Raw genomic sequence first — 7,568 nt, forward strand, 5'->3', positions numbered from 1 at the left:
GATCTCATCAAACACATCCTTCGTGGTGATAAGCTACCCACTCTTGATGATGTGTGTTCCCAAGTCCAAAAAGAACAAGGTTCACTTGGTCTCTTTAGTGGGAAAGAAGATTTGGCCACCGCCAACAAGGGGACTTACAAGCACGAGGACCGGAGGATGGTGGTATGTGATCACTATAAGAAGAGAGGTCATGTGAAGGACAAGTGCTGGATCCTTCACCCTCATCTCAAACCGGCTAAGTTCAAGGCTAACCTCTCGCAAGAAGGGCCTAGCGGTCAAGGTACCGGTGCAGCGAATCAAGGAGGGACAACAGCCACGGCCATGGCCGCATCCTACGGAGATCTTGTGAGGAAATCAGACCTGGAGGCCCTCATCAAGTCCATTGCTGCACTAAAGGATTCTGGTATCTCTTTCTTTGCCTCAAAACCTAGTAATTCCCTTGTTGTTGACTCGGGTGCTTCTCACCATATGATAAGCAATCCTAGTCTCATAAACAACATAAAACCAGTTGTAGGGAATGTTATTATTGCCAATGGGGACCGTATACCGGTTAAAGGAATAGGAGATTTGAAATTATTTGATCAACACTCAAAGGCCTTCTTTATGCCTACTTTCACGTCTAATCTTCTATCGGTTAAGAAAGCTACTACTGATCTCAATTGTTATACTATTTTTGGACCTAATAGTGTACATTTTCAGGATATTGAGACTGGAAAGATCCTTGGAGAAGGGGAGGCTTGAGGAGATCTCTATGTCCTAGAGAAAACTTCACCAAGTTCTTCAAATTTGTTTTCGCTTATTTTAAATCTTAGTAGTAACTCAAGTGATGTGTGGCATGCTAGGCTAGGCCACTCTCACTCTCGTGCTTTTGAATTAATGTTGCCTAATGGTTCATTTGATAACTCTAAGTGTGAGTCTTGTATTCTTGGTAAACATTGCAAGTCAGTTTTCCCTAAGTCTACTACCTTATATGATCATTGCTTTGATTTGGTACATTCTGATGTGTGGACATCTCCTTGCCTATCTAGAGATAACAACAAGTATTTTGTGACCTTTATTGATGAAAAATCTAAGTACACATGGCTTACCTTGTTACCATCTAAAGATAGAGTCTATGATGCCTTTGTTAATTTTCAGAACTATGTCACTAATCACTTCAATGCTAAAATTAAGGTACTAAGATCGGATAATGGAGGAGAATACACAAGCCACAAACTCAAAGAACACTTAGCAAAGCATGGCATACTACAACAAACAAGTTGCCCATACACACCACAACAAAACGGAGTGGCAGAGAGGAAGAACCGTCATCTCATGGAAGTGGCGAGATCAATGATGTTCCACACTAATGTCACAAAGAGGTTTTGGGGAGATGCGGTCATGACGGCGTGTTACTTGATCAATAGGACACCAACAAAAGTCTTGCAAGACATGTCACCCTATGAGGTACTAAACAAAATTAAACCTTCTCTTGATCACTTACGTGTGTTCGGTTGTGTGTGTTTTGTGTTAGTACCAGGAGAACAAAGAAGTAAGCTCGATGCCAAAAACACTAAGTGCATGTTCATCAGCTACTCAACAAGTCAAAAGGGATACAAGTGCTACGATCTTACCACTGGTCGTACGCTTATCTCTCGGGATGTGAAGTTCTTCGGACATCAAGGCTATCATGACAAGAGGGATTGGGACAGCTTGAAGGACCTCTCTCAGCCCACCTCTGATCGGGCGACTAACTTGCGGTTCCTTCTTGATCACCTTGGCATCACAACACCACCAAACGTCACTGAGCCGGATCATTTTGAGCCGGATCACTCTGATCCGTGCACACCACATGACTCAACATCATCACACCTACCCGAAGAGGAGTCTGTTCAAGGCGCTGAACCAAACATCCCTTCACCAACGACGACCACCACTGAACAGACAACCGATTGTAATAATCAGGAGAGTGAAGGACATGATGAGGCTGCCCCACATGACTCTCGGCCTTTGTCGCGACGCAGTGAACGCATCAGGTCTCACCCGTCAACCTGGAAAGAGAAACGTGTGTATTATAACAATCAAGCCGTAACTCATCCTATCCAAGCTGTATGTTCCCTTGACCTGGTCCCATTGGACCATGCGGCCTTCCTTAGCAAAATTGATGCTCACTTTGTTCCCCAAACCTATGAGGAGGCCAAAGAACATAAGGAGTGGCTCAACGCAGTAGACGATGAAACGGGGGCCATGGTACGTAATCATACGTGGGACGAGGCCGATCTTCCAAAAGAAAAAAAGGCAGTCAGCTCCAAGTGGGTGTTTACCATCAAGTATCTTAGCACTGGTGAGGTGGAACGCTACAAGGCTCGTCTGGTCGCTCGTGGCTTCACACAAACCTATGGCCTTGACTACACGGACACATTCGCTCCGGTCGCTAAACTTCACACTGTCCGTGTCGTTCTCTCCCTTGCTACGAACTTGTCTTGGGACTTATGGCAAATGGACGTCAAGAATGTGTTTCTTCAGGGGGAGCTTTCTGAAGAAGTCTACATGCACCCTCCACCGGGTTTGGAAGATATTGTTGCTCCGGGTAAGGTGCTCCGACTCCGCAAGGCCATCTACGGTTTAAAACAATCTCCGAGGGCATGGTACCACAAGCTCAGCTCCACCCTTCGCACCCATGGCTTCAAGCGTTCTGAAGCCGATCACACCTTGTTCACTCTTCGCTCCACCAATGGCCTTGTTGTAGTCCTGATCGATGTGGATGACATCATTATCTCAGGTGATAATAAGGAAGGTATTGACACCACCAAGTCCCTTCTTAATTCCTCATTTGATATTAAAGATCTTGGTGCGCTCAAGTACTTCCTTGGGATTGAAATCTCTCGCTCTCCGGAGGGTTTATTTCTCTCCCAAAGAAAGTATACCCTTGATCTTTTACATGAGACAGGTAAACTTGGAGCTAAGCCGGTGTCTACTCCACTTGAAGAAGGATACCAGGTCAAGCGAAAAGGGGAGATGAAGAAGACACCAAATGCTCCGGCTAGCAAGCTGGCCGAACCATATGCGGATCCGGGGAGATATCGTAGGCTTGTAGGGAAACTGATCTATCTCACAATCACACGGCCGGACTTGTGCTATGTTGTTAACCAAGTTAGTCAACATATGCAAGCACCGACGAACTTCGACTGGAACACGGTGGAACGGATCCTGTGTTACCTAAAAGGGAGTCCCGGCCAAGGTGTTTGGATGGGCAAGAACAACAGCACGGAGATAGTAGGGTATTGTGATGCGGATTACGCAGGTGACACAATGGATAGGAGGTCAACATCCGGATATTGTACGTTTGTTGGAGGGAACCTGGTAACGTGGCGATCAAAGAAACAAAAGGTCGTCTCATGCTCAAGTGCCGAGTTCGAATACTGGGCCATGAAGAAACTCACCAATGAACTCACGTGGCTCAAATCACTCCTCAAGGACCTTGGGTTCGAGTCTAATCAACCGATCACAATGCACTGTGACAACAATGCCGCAATACACATTGCGACCAACTCAGTCTTTCACGAACAGACCAAGCATATTGAAGTGGATTGTCATAAGGTTCGAGAGAAGATTGAAGAAGGGGTAATCTTACCATGTCACACACCAAGTAAAGACCATTTGGCAGACATCCTCACCAAGGCTGCGAGTCCCCAAGTTTGTGAATATATCTATGGCAAGCTGGGACTCGTAGACCCTACACGTCCAAGATAGACTCATCTAACTCGTGGATATCACACTCTTTTTCCCTTAACATAGATTTTGTCCCATGGGGTTTTTTCTATGCTAAGGTTTTTTTAATGAGGTGATACTTCACGAGTTCCAAGCTTAGCCATTCCATTCGGCTAAGCTTGAGGGGGAGTATTGACCATAATCGATCATGAACTTGGTAGTGTCCGTACGGTCACATGTACGGACGTTCGTATGTATGAGGAACAAGGCCGAGTCTCACTAGTATTACATGTAGGAAATGAGGCCTTATCACATAAAGCCCAAGAGAAGGATCGAGAACAGCATTCTAGTCGTTAGAAGAGAAGAAGGACGGAGGTCACGGGTCTTAAGTCCACTTGGGGGGACCAGGACAGGTCGCTTTCACCCTTGGGACCAGTTTTCTCTTACCTTATGTCCCTATCACCTAGAATGTCTCATATAAGGGAGTAGCCCTAGCTGTCTTCACTATTTAAAGGCTCTTAGCCACATTGTAACAAATATACTTATGGAATCAAGTATTCTCTTCATTCTCTTTGCCGACCTAACCCACATTTCTCATTCTTAGTTCTCTACTTCCACTTAAGCTAACAGGAAGAAGATGAGAGAGTGAAAGAATGAGAGACTAAGAGAATAAGATAATCAGTATTTAAAGGAAGAGAAGTGATGAAAATTTACATTTAGTTAAAATGGGAGTAAGAATAGGATCTGATGGTGATTCTCTTGTTGATCTGATCAGAAACAAACTTTGGGCGCCGTGAAAAAAAACAAAAATTGATGATGAAGAAATATGAAAGTGAGAAAGAAACAATGAAATATTTATAGAAATATAGGTCATTTAGCTCTTTAGCTCATTGATAAAAATGATATTTTACTTTTTTTTTCTTTTTCTTTAGTTTTTTCACTCTCTCATTGGCAAGAAAAAAAATCTTATTAAAATTCACTTCATAGCATTAGATTGTGGCTCTCTAAAATATAAAGAAAATTCGGCCATTTTTTTTATCTTTAGTCCAGTGGTATAAGAAGTAGTATTGAGGACTCATATGTCATGAGTTTGACCCGTTTATTTGTTCATTTTTCTTTTTTACCGTTTTTTCTTTCATTGTGGCCTCCGACAAGTTAGCGACGACTTTGGTAATAGATGACGACGACTTCAATGCCACAGAGAATAGAAAGCTGTTCAGCTTTTTTGAATATGTTATTTAAGCATGTTGCTCAAACTTGTGTAAGCAAGTGAATAAGAAGAAGACGAATAAGGTAAAGATCGCATATTCCAAGGATCTTTAATGCTACATCGATTACGCTAATCCCCAAAACCCCAGGAGCAGATACTCTCAAACAGTTTAGGCCAATCTCTTGTTGCAGCACAGTCTACAAGGTCATAGCCAGATTATTGAAGCAGAAGCTGAAACTGTTCATCTCGGATACAGTTCAGAATAACCAGGTTGGGTTTGTTCAGGGACGCCAATTATGTGAGAATGTGCTCTTGGCGTCGAAGTTAGTGACAGATTTTCATACCGATGGTGCCACCACCAGAGGGTGTCTTCAGGTCGACTTAGCCAAAGCTTATGATAATCTGAGCTGACGGTTTCTTATTAATGTCCTCCAAGCTATAGACTTGCCTCCACAATTTCTTGCTTGGATCAAGGAGTGCTTCACTTCCACCAGTTTTAGCATTGGCTTCTTTCCCGGCAAGAAAGGGCTTAGGCAGGGGGATCCCATCTCCTCTCTTCTCTTTGTCTTGGCCATGGACGTCTTGTCAAAAAAACTGGATCGAGGAGTAACAAGTAATATGTTTGGGATTCATCCGATGTGCTCGACCCCATTAATTACTCACCTGAGCTTTGCAGATGATATTCTCATCTTCTTCGATGGACAGGAATCATCTTTGAATGGTGTTCTCCACATTCTCGATGAGTTTAAGAGTCACTCTGGACTGGGAATTAACAAGGATATATCGACTCTTTTTTTGGATGGAGGGGACCTGCAAGCTAGTCTTCAGGTAGCCAATAGGGTGGGAATTGCTTTGTCCTCCTTCCCGGTTCATTATTTGGGGGTTCCTCTTACCTCCAAGAAGATGACAAAGCAGGATTTTGAACCATTGATAGATAAAATCCGGAAGCGGTTTAATTCTTGGACCGTGAAGCACTTATCCTTTGCCGGAAGACTTCAATTAATCAGGTCTGTTATCTATACAACAATTACATTCTGGGCGTCTATCTTCATTCTTCCAAACCAGTGCTTGGATTCTATTGAAAGCATGTGTAGTGCATTTCTTTGGAGTGGTGCTCCAAACTCTGCAAGGGGTGCCAAAGTCAGTTGGGATTTGGTTTGCACGCCCAAGGAAGCAGGAGGTTTAGGGCTTAAAAGACTTTTGGATTGGAATAAAGTGTTGGGTTAATTTGGCTCATTTTTGCCTCGGGGGGTTCTTTATGGGTTTCATGGATAAAGAGAAATCTGATTAGGAATCATTGTTTCTGGGAGTTGAATCACGCATCCTCAAGTAGTTGGCTCTGGAAATTGTGATATGTCAGTACCAGTTTCTAAGAATTAAGTTTATATTTGGTTCTAGCCTGAGCTCAAAGGTTTTTCTTGCTACATGTTTTGATTTGTCACTGGTCTAATTACTTTGTGAAATTTGAAGTTGCGTGTCGAGAGCATATTTTGGCTAGATGACTCTCTGAGTTGGTTTAATCATTGTGTGCAATTTGAAGCTTACTTAACGCGTTAAGCTTCCTAGGGGTTTAATTTAGCTCTGCTAAAATTAATATAAATAGCCGATAGTATGTTAGCTTGCTTCGTAACTGAACATGAGAACAATCCTTGAGAAATCTTCTTTCAAGTCGTATTGGTCGAAGCTCCTTAGGGGTTTGTGATCCTGATTAATATATTGGTTCGTTGTAAGTTTTTGTGTTAGGAACCTAAATTGGGAATGCATACTTTGATTACGTTATGCTTGTTATGTGATTTAGCTGCTCTGCTGATGAATGAATATATATATAGATTTGGATTTTACAGCTGAAACCATATTGTATCTCAGTGTCCTATACAAGTGAACACAAACGAGTCAACCGAAGCTTCCAAGTAACCATCAGGAGATAGAGAGAGAGGTCAAGGGGAGTGGGAAGCTGCTGCAGACATAATGGAAGGGAAGGAATCATCTGGCATAATAGCAGTAAAAAGAGTCACTCGTAATATGAGTGTGAAGCTTGCAAACAGTAGCTAGTAGTCAGCATAAGTTGTATATGTTACAATTGTTACTATTAGTAGTAGATTATATAAACATAAGTTGATCACTATACTGAAACANAGATTTGGATTTTACAGCTGAAACCATATTGTATCTCAGTGTCCTATACAAGTGAACACAAACGAGTCAACCGAAGCTTCCAAGTAACCATCAGGAGATAGAGAGAGAGGTCAAGGGGAGTGGGAAGCTGCTGCAGACATAATGGAAGGGAAGGAATCATCTGGCATAATAGCAGTAAAAAGAGTCACTCGTAATATGAGTGTGAAGCTTGCAAACAGTAGCTAGTAGTCAGCATAAGTTGTATATGTTACAATTGTTACTGTTAGTAGTAGATTATATAAACATAAGTTGATCACTATACTGAAACAGAGTTGAAAACAGAGGATGTTGTTAGATACTTGTCATGCGTTATGCAAAATCCCATATAAATTAAGTAAAACATGTATGAAAACTTCATTAGGCATCACAGTTTTTAGCAAGAAAGGACTAAACAATGTGTAATAGTATTTCGAAAATAATAGACAAGATTGGTTGAATTAGGATACAACAACAACAACAACACATAATAAGATTCTTACAGAGCTAACAAGAG

The sequence above is a fragment of the Camelina sativa genome, chromosome 10 (genome assembly GCF_000633955.1).
Source record: "Camelina sativa cultivar DH55 chromosome 10, Cs, whole genome shotgun sequence".
Classification (NCBI taxonomy): Eukaryota; Viridiplantae; Streptophyta; class Magnoliopsida; order Brassicales; family Brassicaceae; genus Camelina; species Camelina sativa.